Source organism: Colletes latitarsis, chromosome 1 (genome assembly GCF_051014445.1).
Source record: "Colletes latitarsis isolate SP2378_abdomen chromosome 1, iyColLati1, whole genome shotgun sequence".
Classification (NCBI taxonomy): domain Eukaryota; kingdom Metazoa; phylum Arthropoda; class Insecta; order Hymenoptera; family Colletidae; genus Colletes; species Colletes latitarsis.
The window spans coordinates 6,949,176-6,963,448 of record NC_135134.1 but is presented as its reverse complement, the minus strand read 5'-3'; positions in this window follow the sequence as shown (position 1 = coordinate 6,963,448).

Here is a 14,273-nt window from a genome sequence, read left to right as displayed (position 1 = left end):
TGGGCTTTTTCTGGATTGGATTACGTAGTAATGTGGTACCACACTAAAACAGACAATTAAACCTGGTTTCCATCAATAGTTTAGAGGATAACGCAAGTTATGTCTGGGATAGGTCTGGGATTTGACCTCATCAGGCTCATACTTTCGCGTTTTTCACATACTTGTTGAACAGATCCTCGGTTTTTTCTGGTTTGGATCACGTAGTACTGTGGTACCACACTGAAACAGTCGATTAAACCTGGTTTCGACCTGTATTTTAGAGGTTAACGCATGTTTGGTCTAGGTTTCGTCTGGGATTTGCTCTCATCAGGCTCATTCATTCGCATATTTCTCAAACTCGTTGGTCAGATTCTGTGCTTTTTCTGGTTTGGATCACGTAGTAATGTGGTACCACACTGAAACGGTCAATTAAACCTGATTTCGATCAATAATTTAGAGGATAACGCAATTTATGTCTGGTATAGGTCTGGGATATGCCCTCATCAGGCTCATACTTTACGCGTTTTTCACATACTTATTGAACAGATCCTGGGCTTTTTTCTGGTTTGGATCACGTAGTAATGTGGTACCACACTAAAACAGTCGATTAAACCTGGTTTCGATCGATATTTTTGAGGATAACGCATGTTATGTCTGGTATAGGTCTGGGATTTGCCCTCATCAGGCTCATTCTTTCGTATTCTTCACATACTTCTTGAACAGATCCTGGGATTTTTTCTGGTTTGGATCACTTAGTAATGTGGTACCACACTAAAACAGTCGATTAAACCTGGTTTCGATCAATATTTTTGAGGATAACGCATGCTATGTCTGGTATAGGTCTCGGATTTGCCCTCATCAGGCTCATACTTTCGCGTTTTTCACATACTTATTGAACAGATCCTGGGCTTTTTTCAGGTTTGGATCACGTAGTAATGTGGTACCACACTAAAACAGTCGATTAAACCTGGTTTCGATCAATATTTTTGAGGATAACGCATGTTAGGTCTGGATTAGGTCTGGGATTTGGACTTAACAGGGTCATACTTTCGCATATTTCTCATGCTCGATAGCCAGATTCTGGGCTTTTTCTGGTTTGGATCACGTAGTACTGTGGTACCACACTGAAACAGTCCATTAAACCTGGTTTCGATCAATATTTTAGAGTATGACGCATGTTATGTCTTGGTAAGGTCTGGGATTTGCCCTCATCAGTTTCATACATTCGCGTTCTTCACATACTTCTTGAACAGATCCTGGGCTTTTTCTGGATTGGATTACGTAGTAATGTGGTACCACACTGAAACAGTCAATTAAACCTGGTTTCCATCAATGTTTTAGAGGATAACGCAATTTAGTTCTGGGATAGGTCGGGGATTTGCCCTCATCCGGCTCATACTTTCGCATATTTCTCATACTTGTTGGCCTGATCCTGGGCTTTTTCTGGTTTGGATCACGTAGTAATGTGGTACCACTCTGAAACAGTCGAATAAACCTGGGTTCGATCTATATTATAGATGATAACGCATGTTAGGTCTGGGTTAGGGCTAGGATTTGCCCTCATCAGACCTATACTTTCGCATTCCTCACATACTTGTTGAACAGATCCTGGGTTATTTCTAGTTTGTATCACGTAGTAAATTGGTACCACCCCGAAACAGTCGATTAATCCTGGTCTCGAACAGTATTTTATTGGATAACGCATGTTAGGTCTGGGTGAGGCCTCGGATTTGCCCTCATCAGACTCATACTTTCGCATATTTGTCATACTTGTTGGCCAGATCCTTGGATTTCTCTGGATTGGATCACGTAGTAATGTGGTACCACACTGAAAGAGTTAATTAAACCTGGATACGAACAATATTTTAGAGGATACACCATGTTAGATCTAGGTTAGGCCTGGGATTTGCCCTCATCAGACTCAACTTTCGCGTGTTTCACACACTTGTTGAACAGATCCTGGGTTTTTTCTGGTATGGATCACCTAGTAATGTGGTACCACACTGAAACAGTCCATTAAACCTGGTTTCGATCAATATTTTAGAGGATAACGCATGTTATGTCTAGGTTAGGTCTAGGATTTGCCCTCATCAGTCTCATACTTTCGCATTCTTCACATACTTCTTGAACAGATCCTGGGTTTTTTCTGGTTTCGATTACGTAGTAATGTGGTACCACACCGAAGCAGACCATTAATCCTGGTTTCGATTATTATTTTAGAGGATAACACATGTTAGGTCTAGGTTAGGCCTGGGATTTGCCCTCATCAGACCAATACTTTCGCATTCCTCGCATACTTGTTCAACAGATCCTGGGTTATTTCTAGTTTGTATCACGTAGTAAATTGGTACCACCCTGAAACAGTCGATTAATCCTGGTCTCGTACATTATTTTACTGGATAACGCATGTTAGGTCTAGGTGAGGCCTCGGATTTGCCCTCATCAGACTCATACTTTCGCATATTTGTCATACTTATTGGCCAGATCCTTGGACTTTTCTGGATTGGATCACATAGTAATGTGGTACCACACTGAAGCAGTTAATTAAACCTGGATACGAACAATATTTTAGAGGATACACCATGCTAGATCTAGTTAGGCCTGGGATTTGCCCTCATCAGGGTCATATTTTCGCGTTTTTCACATACTTGTGGAACAGATCCAGGGTTTTTTCTGGTTTGCATCACGTAGTAATGTGGTACCACACTGAAACAGTCAATTAAACCTGGTTTCGATCAATATTTTAGAGGATAACGCAAGTTATGTCTGGGATAGGTCTGGGATTTGCCCTCATCAGACTCATTCTTTCGCATTCTTCACATACTTCTTGAACAGATCCTGGGATTTTTTCTGGTTTGGATCACGTAGTAATGTGGTACCACACTAAAACAGTCGATTAAACCTGGTTTCGATCAATATTTTTGAGGATAACGCATGTTAGGTCTGGGTTAGGTCTGGGATTTGGCCTTATCAGGGTCATACTTTCCCATATTTCTCATGCTTGATGGCCAGATTCTGGGCTTTTTCTGGTTTGGATCACGTAGTACTGTGGTACCACACTGAAACAGTCCATTTAACCTGGTTTCCATCAATATTTTAGAGGATAACGCAAGTTATGTCTGGGATAGGTCTAGGATTTGCCCTCATCAGGCACATACTTTCGCGTTTTTCACATACTTGTTGAACAGATCCTGGGTTTTTTCTGGTATGGATCACGTAGTAATGTGGTACCACACTGAGACATTCGATTAAACCCGGTTTCGATCAATGTTTTAGAGGATAACCGAAGTTAGGTCTGGGATAGGTCGGGGATTTGCCCTCATCCGGCTCATACTTTCGCGATTTCACAAACTTGTTGAACAGATCCTCGGTTTTTTCTGGTGTGGATCACATAGTAATGTGGTACCACACAGAAACAGTCCATTAAACCTGGATTCCATCAATATTTTAGAGGATAACGCATATTAGGTCTGTGTTAGGTCTAGGATTTGCCCTCATCAGTCTCATATTTTCGCATTCTTCGCATACTTCTTGAACAGATCCTGGGTTTATTCTGGTTTCGATTACGTAGTAATGTGGTACCACACTGAAACATTCCATTAAACCTGGTTTCGAACAATATTTTAGAGGATAACGCATGTTAGGTCTGGATTAGGTCTAGGATTTGCCCTCGTCAGTCTCATACTTTCGCTTATTTCTCATACTTCATGGCCAGATCCTGGGCTGTTTCTGCTTTGGATCACGTAGCAAAGTGGTACCACACTGAAACAGTCCATTAAACCTGGTTTCGATGAATATTTTAGAGAATAACTCATGTTAGGTCTATGTTAGGTCTGGGATTTGCTCTCATCAGGCTCGTACTTTCCCGTTTTTCAGATACTTCTTGAACAGATCCTGGGTTTTTTCTGGTATGGATCACGTAGTAATGTGGTACCACAATGAAACCGTTCATTAAACCTGGTTTCGATCAATATTTTAGAGGATAACGCATGTTATGTCTAGGTTAGGTCTAGGATTTGCCCTCATCAGACCAATACTTTCGCATTCCTCGCATACTTGTTGAACAGATCCTGGGTTATTTCTAGTTTGTATCACGTAGTAAATTGGTACCACCCTGAAACAGTCGATTAATCCTGGTCTCGAACATTATTTTACTGGATAACGCATGTTAGGTCTAGGTGAGGCCTCGGATTTGCCCTCATCAGACTCATACTTTCGCATATTTGTCATACTTATTGGCCAGATCCTTGGACTTTTCTGGATTGGATCACGTAGTAATGTGGTACCACACTGAAGCAGTTAATTAAACCTGGATACGAACAATATTTTAGAGGATACACCATGTTAGATCTAGGTTAGGCCTGGGATTTGCCCTCATCTGACTCAACTTTCGCATGTTTCACATACTTGTTGTACAGATCCTGGGTTTTTTCAGGTTTGAATCACGTGGTAATGTGGTACCACACTGAAACAGTCCATGAAACCCAGGCTCTGTCAATATTTTAAAGGATATCGCATATTATGTCTAGGTTAGGTCTAGGATTTGCCCTCATCAGTCTCATACTTTCGCATTCTTCACATACTTGTTGAACAGATCCTTGGTATTTTATGGTTTGGATCAGGTAGTAATGTGGTACCACACTAAAACAGTCGATTAAACCTGGTTTCGATCAATATTTTTGAGGATAACGCATGTTAGGTCTGGGTTAGGTCTGGGATTTGGCCTTATCAGGGTCATACTTTCGCATATTTCTCATGCTTGATGGCCAGATTCTGGGCTTTTTCTGGTTTGGATCACGTAGTACTGTGGTACCACACTGAAACAGTCCATTAAACCTGGTTTCGATCAATATTTTAGAGTATGACGCATGTTATATCTTGGTAAGGTCTAGGATTTGCCCTCATCAGTTTCATACATTCGCATTCTTCACATACTTCTTGAACAGATCCTGGGCTTTTTCTGGATTGGATTACGTAGTAATGTGGTACCACACTAAAACAGACAATTAAACCTGGTTTCCATCAATAGTTTAGAGGATAACGCAAGTTATGTCTGGGATAGGTCTGGGATTTGACCTCATCAGGCTCATACTTTCGCGTTTTTCACATACTTGTTGAACAGATCCTCGGTTTTTTCTGGTTTGGATCACGTAGTACTGTGGTACCACACTGAAACAGTCGATTAAACCTGGTTTCGACCTGTATTTTAGAGGTTAACGCATGTTTGGTCTAGGTTTCGTCTGGGATTTGCTCTCATCAGGCTCATTCATTCGCATATTTCTCAAACTCGTTGGTCAGATTCTGTGCTTTTTCTGGTTTGGATCACGTAGTAATGTGGTACCACACTGAAACGGTCAATTAAACCTGATTTCGATCAATAATTTAGAGGATAACGCAATTTATGTCTGGTATAGGTCTGGGATATGCCCTCATCAGGCTCATACTTTACGCGTTTTTCACATACTTATTGAACAGATCCTGGGCTTTTTTCTGGTTTGGATCACGTAGTAATGTGGTACCACACTAAAACAGTCGATTAAACCTGGTTTCGATCGATATTTTTGAGGATAACGCATGTTATGTCTGGTATAGGTCTGGGATTTGCCCTCATCAGGCTCATTCTTTCGTATTCTTCACATACTTCTTGAACAGATCCTGGGATTTTTTCTGGTTTGGATCACTTAGTAATGTGGTACCACACTAAAACAGTCGATTAAACCTGGTTTCGATCAATATTTTTGAGGATAACGCATGCTATGTCTGGTATAGGTCTCGGATTTGCCCTCATCAGGCTCATACATTCGCGTTTTTCACATACTTATTGAACAGATCCTGGGCTTTTTTCAGGTTTGGATCACGTAGTAATGTGGTACCACACTAAAACAGTCGATTAAACCTGGTTTCGATCAATATTTTTGAGCATAACGCATGTTAGGTCTGGATTAGGTCTGGGATTTGGACTTAACAGGGTCATACTTTCGCATATTTCTCATGCTCGATAGCCAGATTCTGGGCTTTTTCTGGTTTGGATCACGTAGTACTGTGGTACCACACTGAAACAGTCCATTAAACCTGGTTTCGATCAATATTTTAGAGTATGACGCATGTTATGTCTTGGTAAGGTCTGGGATTTGCCCTCATCAGTTTCATACATTCGCGTTCTTCACATACTTCTTGAACAGATCCTGGGCTTTTTCTGGATTGGATTACGTAGTAATGTGGTACCACACTGAAACAGTCAATTAAACCTGGTTTCCATCAATGTTTTAGAGGATAACGCAATTTAGGTCTGGGATAGGTCGGGGATTTGCCCTCATCCGGCTCATACTTTCGCATATTTCTCATACTTGTTGGCCTGATCCTGGGCTTTTTCTGGTTTGGATCACGTAGTAATGTGGTACCACTCTGAAACAGTCGAATAAACCTGGGTTCGATCTATATTATAGATGATAACGCATGTTAGGTCTGGGTTAGGGCTAGGATTTGCCCTCATCAGACCTATACTTTCGCATTCCTCACATACTTGTTGAACAGATCCTGGGTTATTTCTAGTTTGTATCACGTAGTAAATTGGTACCACCCCGAAACAGTCGATTAATCCTGGTCTCGAACAGTATTTTATTGGATAACGCATGTTAGGTCTGGGTGAGGCCTCGGATTTGCCCTCATCAGACTCATACTTTCGCATATTTGTCATACTTGTTGGCCAGATCCTTGGACTTTTCTGGATTGGATCACATAGTAATGTGGTACCACACTGAAGCAGTTAATTAAACCTGGATACGAACAATATTTTAGAGGATACACCATGTTAGATCTAGTTAGGCCTGGGATTTGCCCTCATCAGGGTCATATTTTCGCGTTTTTCACATACTTGTGGAACAGATCCAGGGTTTTTTCTGGTTTGCATCACGTAGTAATGTGGTACCACACTGAAACAGTCAATTAAACCTGGTTTCGATCAATATTTTAGAGGATAACGCATGTTATGTCTAGGTTAGGTCTAGGATTTGCCCTCATCAGACCAATACTTTCGCATTCCTCGCATACTTGTTGAACAGATCCTGGGTTATTTCTAGTTTGTATCACGTAGTAAATTGGTACCACCCTGAAACAGTCGATTAATCCTGGTCTCGAACATTATTTTACTGGATAACGCATGTTAGGTCTAGGTGAGGCCTCGGATTTGCCCTCATCAGACTCATACTTTCGCATATTTGTCATACTTATTGGCCAGATCCTTGGACTTTTCTGGATTGGATCACGTAGTAATGTGGTACCACACTGAAGCAGTTAATTAAACCTGGATACGAACAATATTTTAGAGGATACACCATGTTAGATCTAGGTTAGGCCTGGGATTTGCCCTCATCTGACTCAACTTTCGCATGTTTCACATACTTGTTGTACAGATCCTGGGTTTTTTCAGGTTTGAATCACGTGGTAATGTGGTACCACACTGAAACAGTCCATGAAACCCAGGCTCTGTCAATATTTTAAAGGATATCGCATATTATGTCTAGGTTAGGTCTAGGATTTGCCCTCATCAGTCTCATACTTTCGCATTCTTCACATACTTCTTGAACAGATCCTGGGCTTTTTTCTGGTTAGGATCACGTAGTAATGTGGTACCACACTAAAACAGTCGATTAAACCTGGTTTCGATCGATATTTTTGAGGATAACGCATGTTATGCCTGGTATAGGTCTGGGATTTGCCCTCATCAGGCTCACTCTTTCGCAGTTTTAACATACATGTTGACCTGATCGATGGTTTTTTCTGCTTTAGATCACGTAGCAAAGTGGTACCACACTGAAACAGTCAATTAAACCTGGTTTCGATCAATATTTCATAGGATAACGCAAGTTAGGTCTGGGATAGGTCTGGGATCTGCCCTCATCAGGGTCATATTTTCGCATTCTTCACATACTTCTTGAACAGATCCTGGGCTTTTTTCTGGTTTGGATCACGTAGTAATGTGGTACCACACTGAAACAGTCCACTAAACCTGGTTTCGATCAATATTTTAGAGGATTTCGCATGCTAGGTCTAGGTTAGGCCTGGGATTTGCTCTCATCAGGCTCGTACTTTCGCATATTTCTCATACTAGATGGCCAGATCCTGGGCTTTTTCTGGTTTGGATCACGTAGTAATGTGGTACCACACTAAAACAGTCGATTAAACCTGGTTTCGATCAACATTTTAGAGGATAACGCAAGTTATGTCTGGGATAGGACTAGGATTTGCCCTCATCAGGGTCATACTTTCGCAGTTTTAACATACATGTTGACCTGATCGATGGTTTTTTCTGCTTTCGATCACGTAGCAAGGTGGTACCACACTGAAACAGTCAATTAAACCTGGTTTCGATCAATATTTCATAGGATAACGCAAGTTAGGTCTGGGATAGGTCTGGGATCTGCCCTCATCAGGGTCATATTTTCGCATTCTTCACATACTTCTTGAACAGATCCTGGGATTTTTTCTGGTTTGGATCACTTAGTAATGTGGTACCACACTAAAAAAGTCGATTAAACCTGGTTTCGATCAATATTTTTGAGGATAACGCAAGTTATGTCTGTTATAGGTCTGGGATTTGCCCTCATCAGGCTCATACTTTCGCGTTTTTCACATACTTGTTGAACAGATCCTGGGCTTTTTTCTGGTTTGGATCACGTAGTAATGTGGTACCACTCTGAAACAGTCGAATAAACCTGGGTTCGATCTATATTATAGATGATAACGCATGTTAGGTCTGGGTTAGGGCTAGGATTTGCCCTCATCAGACCAATACTTTCGCATTCCTCACATACTTGTTGAACAGATCCTGGGTTATTTCAAGTTTGTATCACGTAGTAAATTGGTACCACCCTGAAACAGTCGATTAATCCTGGTCTCGATCTATATTTTAGAGGATAACGCATGTTAGGTCTGGGTTAGGTCCAGGATTTGCCCGCATCTGACTCATACTTTCGCATATTTGTCATACTTGTTGGCCAGATCCTTGGATTTTTCTGGATTGGACCACGTAGTAATGTGGTACCACACTGAAACAGTCGAATAAACCTGGGTTCGATCAATATTATAGATGATAACGCATGTTAGGTCTGGGTTAGGGCTAGGATTTGCCCTCATCAGACCAATACTTTCGCATTCCTCACATACTTGTTAAACAGATCCTGGGTTATTTCTAGTTTGTATCACGTAGTAAATTGGTACCACCCTGAAACAGTCGAGTAATCCTGGTCTCGAACAGTATTTTACTGGATAACGCATGTTAGGTCTGGGTGAGGCCTCGGATTTGCCCTCATCAGACTCATACTTTCGCATATTTGCCATTCTTGTTGGCCAGATCCTCGGATTTCTCTGGATTGGATCACGTAGTAATGTGGTACCACACTGAAACAGTTAATTAAACCTGGATACGAACAATAATTTAGGGGATACACCATGTTAGATCTAGGTTAGGCCAGGGATTTGCCCTCATCAGGGTCATATTTTCGCGTTTTTCACATACTTGTTGAACAGATCCAGGGTTTTTTCTGGTTTGCATCACGTAGTTATGTGGTACCACACTGAAACAGTCAATTAAACCTGGTTTCGATCAATATTTTAGAGGATAACGCAAGTTATGTCTGGGATAGGTCTGGGATTTGCCCTCATCAGGCTCGTACTTTCACGTTTTTCACACACTTGTTGAACAGATCCTGGGTTTTTTGTGGTTTAGATCACGTAGTAATGTGGTACCACACTGAAACAGTCCATTGAACCTGGTTTCGATCAATATTTTAGAGGATAACGCATGTTATGTCTAGGTTAGGTCTAGGATTTGCCCTCATCAGTCTCATACTTCCGCATTCTTCACATACCTGTTGAAGAGATCCATGCCTTTTTCTGGTTTGGATCACGTAGTAACGTGGTACCACACTGAAGCAGTCCACTAAACCTGGTTTCGATCAATATTTTAAACAACAGCGCATGTTATGTCTAGGTTTGTCCTGGGATTTGCCCTCATCAGACTCATACTTTCGTGTTTTTCACATACCTGTTGAACACATCCATGCCTTTTTCTGGTTTGGATCAGGTAGTAATGTGGGTACCACACTGAAACAGTTGATTAAACCTGGTGTCGATCAATATTTTAGAGGATAACGCAAGTTATGTCTGGGATAGGTCTGGGATTTGCCCTCATCAGCCTCATACCTCCGCATTCTTCACATACCTGTTGAACAGATCCATGCCTTTTTCTGGTTTGGATCACGTAGTAACGTGGTACCACACTGAAGCAGTCCACTAAACCTGGTTTCGATCAATATTTTAGAGGATAGGGCATGTTATGTCTAGGTTAGGCCTGGGATTTGCCCTCATCAGACTCAGACTTTCGCATACTTCACATACTTGTTGAACAGATCCTGGGCTTTTTCTGGATTGGATCACGTAGTAATGTGGGTACCACACTGAAACAGTTGATTAAACCTGGTATCGATCAATATTTTAGAGGATAACGCAAGTTATGTCTGGGATAGGTCTGGGATTTGCCCTCATCAGTCTCATACTTTCGCGTTTTTCTCATACTTGATGGCCAGATCCTGGGCTTTTTCTAGTTTGGATCACGTAGTATTGTGATACCACACTAAAACAGCTGATTAAACCTGGTTTCGATGAATATTTTAGAGGATAACGCAAGTTATGTCTGGGATAGGTGTGGGATTTGCCCTCATCAGGCTCATACTTTCGCGTTTTTCACATACTTGTAGAACAGATCCTGGGCTTCTTCTGGTTTGGATCACGCAGTAATGTGGTACCACCCCGAAACATTCAATTAAACCTGGTCTTGATAAATATTTTAGAGGATAACGCATGTTAGGTCTGGGTTAGGTCTAGGATTTGCCCTTCCCCTCTGGGGCTGTGTCCGGCCAGGTGTCCGGCGCAGTACGGGGCGTTGCGACCCCGACGTACCTGATGCTAATCACACCGTATTTTAGAGGATAACGCATGTTAGGTCTGGGTTAGGTCTAGGATTTGCCCTCATCAGTGTCACACTTTCGCATTTTTCACATACTTGTTGAACAGATCCCTGGCTTTTTCTGGTTTGGATCACGTTGTAAAGTGGTACCACACTGAGACAGTCGACTACACCTGGTTTCGATCAATATTTTAGAGGATTACGCATGTTAGGTCTAGGTTAGGCCTGGGATTTGCTCTCATCAGGCTCGTACTTTCGCATATTTCTCATACTTGGTGGCCAGATTCTGGGCTTTTTCTGGTTTGGGTCACGTAGTAATGTGGTACCACACTGAAACAGTCAATTAAACCAGGTTCCATCAATATTTTGGAGGATGACGCAAGTTATGTCTGGTATAGGTCTGGGATTTGCCTTCATCAGGCTCATTCTTTCGCATTCTTCACATACTTCTTGAACAGATCCTGGGATTTTTTCTGGTTTGGATCACTTAGTAATGTGGTACCACACTAAAACAGTCGATTAAACCTGGTTTCGATCAATATTTTTGAGGATAACGCAAGTTATGTCTGGTATAGGTCTGGGATTTGCCCTCATCAGGCTCATACTTTCGCGTTTTTCACATACTTATTGAACAGATCCTGGGCTTTTTTCTGGTTTGGATAAAGTAGTAATGTGGTACCACACTAAAACAGTCGATTAAACCTGGTTTCGATCAATATTTTTGAGGATAACGCGTGTTAGGTCTGGGTTAGGTCTGGGATTTGGCCTTAACAGGGTCATACTTTCGCATATTTCTCATGCTCGATGGCCAGATTCTGGGCTTTTTCTGGTTTGGATCACGTAGTACTGTGGTACCACACTGAAACAGTCCATTAAACCTGGTTTCGATCAATATTTTAGAATATGACGCATGTTATGTCTTGGTAAGGTCTAGGATTTGCCCTCATCAGTTTCATACATTCGCGTTCTTCACATACTTCTTGAGCAGATCCTGGGCTTTTTCTGGATTGGATTACGTAGTAATGTGGTACCACACTGAAACAGTCAATTAAACCTGGTTTCCATCAATGTTTTAGAGGATAACGCAAGTTAGGTCTGGGATAGGTCGGGGATTTGCCCTCATCCGGCTCATACTTTCGCATATTTCTCATACTTGTTGGCCAGATCCTGGGCTTTTTCTGGTTTGGATCACGTAGTGATGTGGTACCACTCTGAAACAGTCGAATAAACCTGGGTTCGATCTATATTATAGATGACAACGCATGTTAGGTCTGGGTTAGGGCTAGGATTTGCCCTCATCAGACCAATACTTTCGCATTCCTCACATACTTGTTGAACAGATCCTGGGTTATTTCTAGTTTGTATCACGTAGTAAATTGGTACCACCCTGAAACAGTCGATTAATCCTGGTCTCGATCTATATTTTAGAGGATAACGCATGTTAGGTCTGGGTTAGGTCCAGGATTTGCCCGCATCTGGCTCATACTTTCGCATATTTGTCATACTTGTTGGCCAGATCCTTGGATTTTTCTGGATTGGATCACGTAGTACTGTGGTACCACACTGAAACAGTCGAATAAACCTGGGTTCGATCAATATTATAGATGATAACGCATGTTAGGTCTGGGTTAGGGCTAGGATTTGCCCTCATCAGACCAATACTTCCGCATTCCTCACATACTTGTTGAACAGATCCTGGGTTATTTCTAGTTTGTATCACGTAGTAAATTGGTACCACCCTGAAACAGTCGATTAATCCTGGTCTCGAACAGTATTTTATTGGATAACGCATGTTAGGTCTGGGTGAGGCCTCGGATTTGCCCTCATCAGACTCATACTTTCGCATATTTGTCATACTTGTTGGCCAGATCCTTGGATTTCTCTGGATTGGATCACGTAGTAATCTGGTACCACATTGAAAGAGTTAATTAAACCTGGATACGAACAATATTTTAGAGGATACACCTTGTTAGATCTAGGTTACGCCTGGGATTTGCGCTCATCAGACTCAACTTTCGCATGTTTCACATACTTGTTGTACAGATCCTGGGTTTTTTCTGGTTTGAATCACGTGGTAATGTGGTACCACACTGAAACAGTCCATGAAACCCAGGCTCTGTCAATATTTTAAAGGATATCGCATATTATGTCTAGGTTAGGTCTAGGATTTGCCCTCATCAGTCTCATACTTTCGCATTCTTCACATACTTCTTGAACAGATCCTGGGTTTTTTCTGGTTTCGATTACGTAGTAATGTGGTACCACACCGAAGCAGACCATTAATCCTGGTTTCGATTATTATTTTAGAGGATAACACATGTTAGGTCTAGGTTAGGTCTGGGATTTGCCCTCATCAGGGTCATACTTTCGCAGTTTTAACATACATGTTGACCTGATCGATTTTTCTGCTTTAGATCACGTAGCAAAGTGGTACCACACTGAAACAGTCCATTAAACCTGGTTTCGATCAATATTTTAGAGGATTTCGCATGCTAGGTCTAGGTTAGGCCTGGGATTTGCTCTCATCAGGCTCGTACTTTCGCATATTTCTCATACTTCATGGCTAGATCCTGAGCTTTTTCTGGATTGGATCACGTAGTAATGTGTTACCACACTGAAACGGTCAATTAAACCTGGTTTCGATCAATAATTTAGAGGATAACGCAAGTTAGGTCTGGGATAGGTCTGGGATTTGCCCTGATCAGGCTCGTACTTTCACGTTTTTCACACACTTGTTGAACAGATCCTGTGTTTCTTCTGGTTTGGATCACGTAGTAATGTGGTACCACACTGAAGCAGCCCATTAAACCTGGTTTCGATCAATATTTTAGAGGATTACGCATGTTAGGTCTAGGTTAGGCCTGGGATTTGCCCTCATCAGGGTCATACTTTCGCAGTTTTAACATACATGTTGACCTGATCGATGGTTTTTTCTGCTTTCGATCACGTAGCAAGGTGGTACCACACTGAAACAGTCAATTAAACCTGGTTTCGATCAATATTTCATAGGATAACGCAAGTTAGGTGTGGGATAGGTCTGGGATCTGCCTTCATCAGGGTCATATTTTCGCGTTCTTCACATACTTGTTGAACAGAACCCTGGCTTTTTCTGGTTTGAATCACGTACTAATGTGGTACCACACTGAAAGAGTCCATTAAACCAGGTTTCGATCAATATTTTAGAGGATCACGCATGTTAGGTCTAGGTTAGGCCTGGGATTTGCTCTCATCAGGCTCGTACTTTCGCATATTCCTCATACTTGATGGCCAGATTCTGGGCTTTTTCTGGTTTGGATCACGTAGTAATGTGATGCCACACTGAAACAAT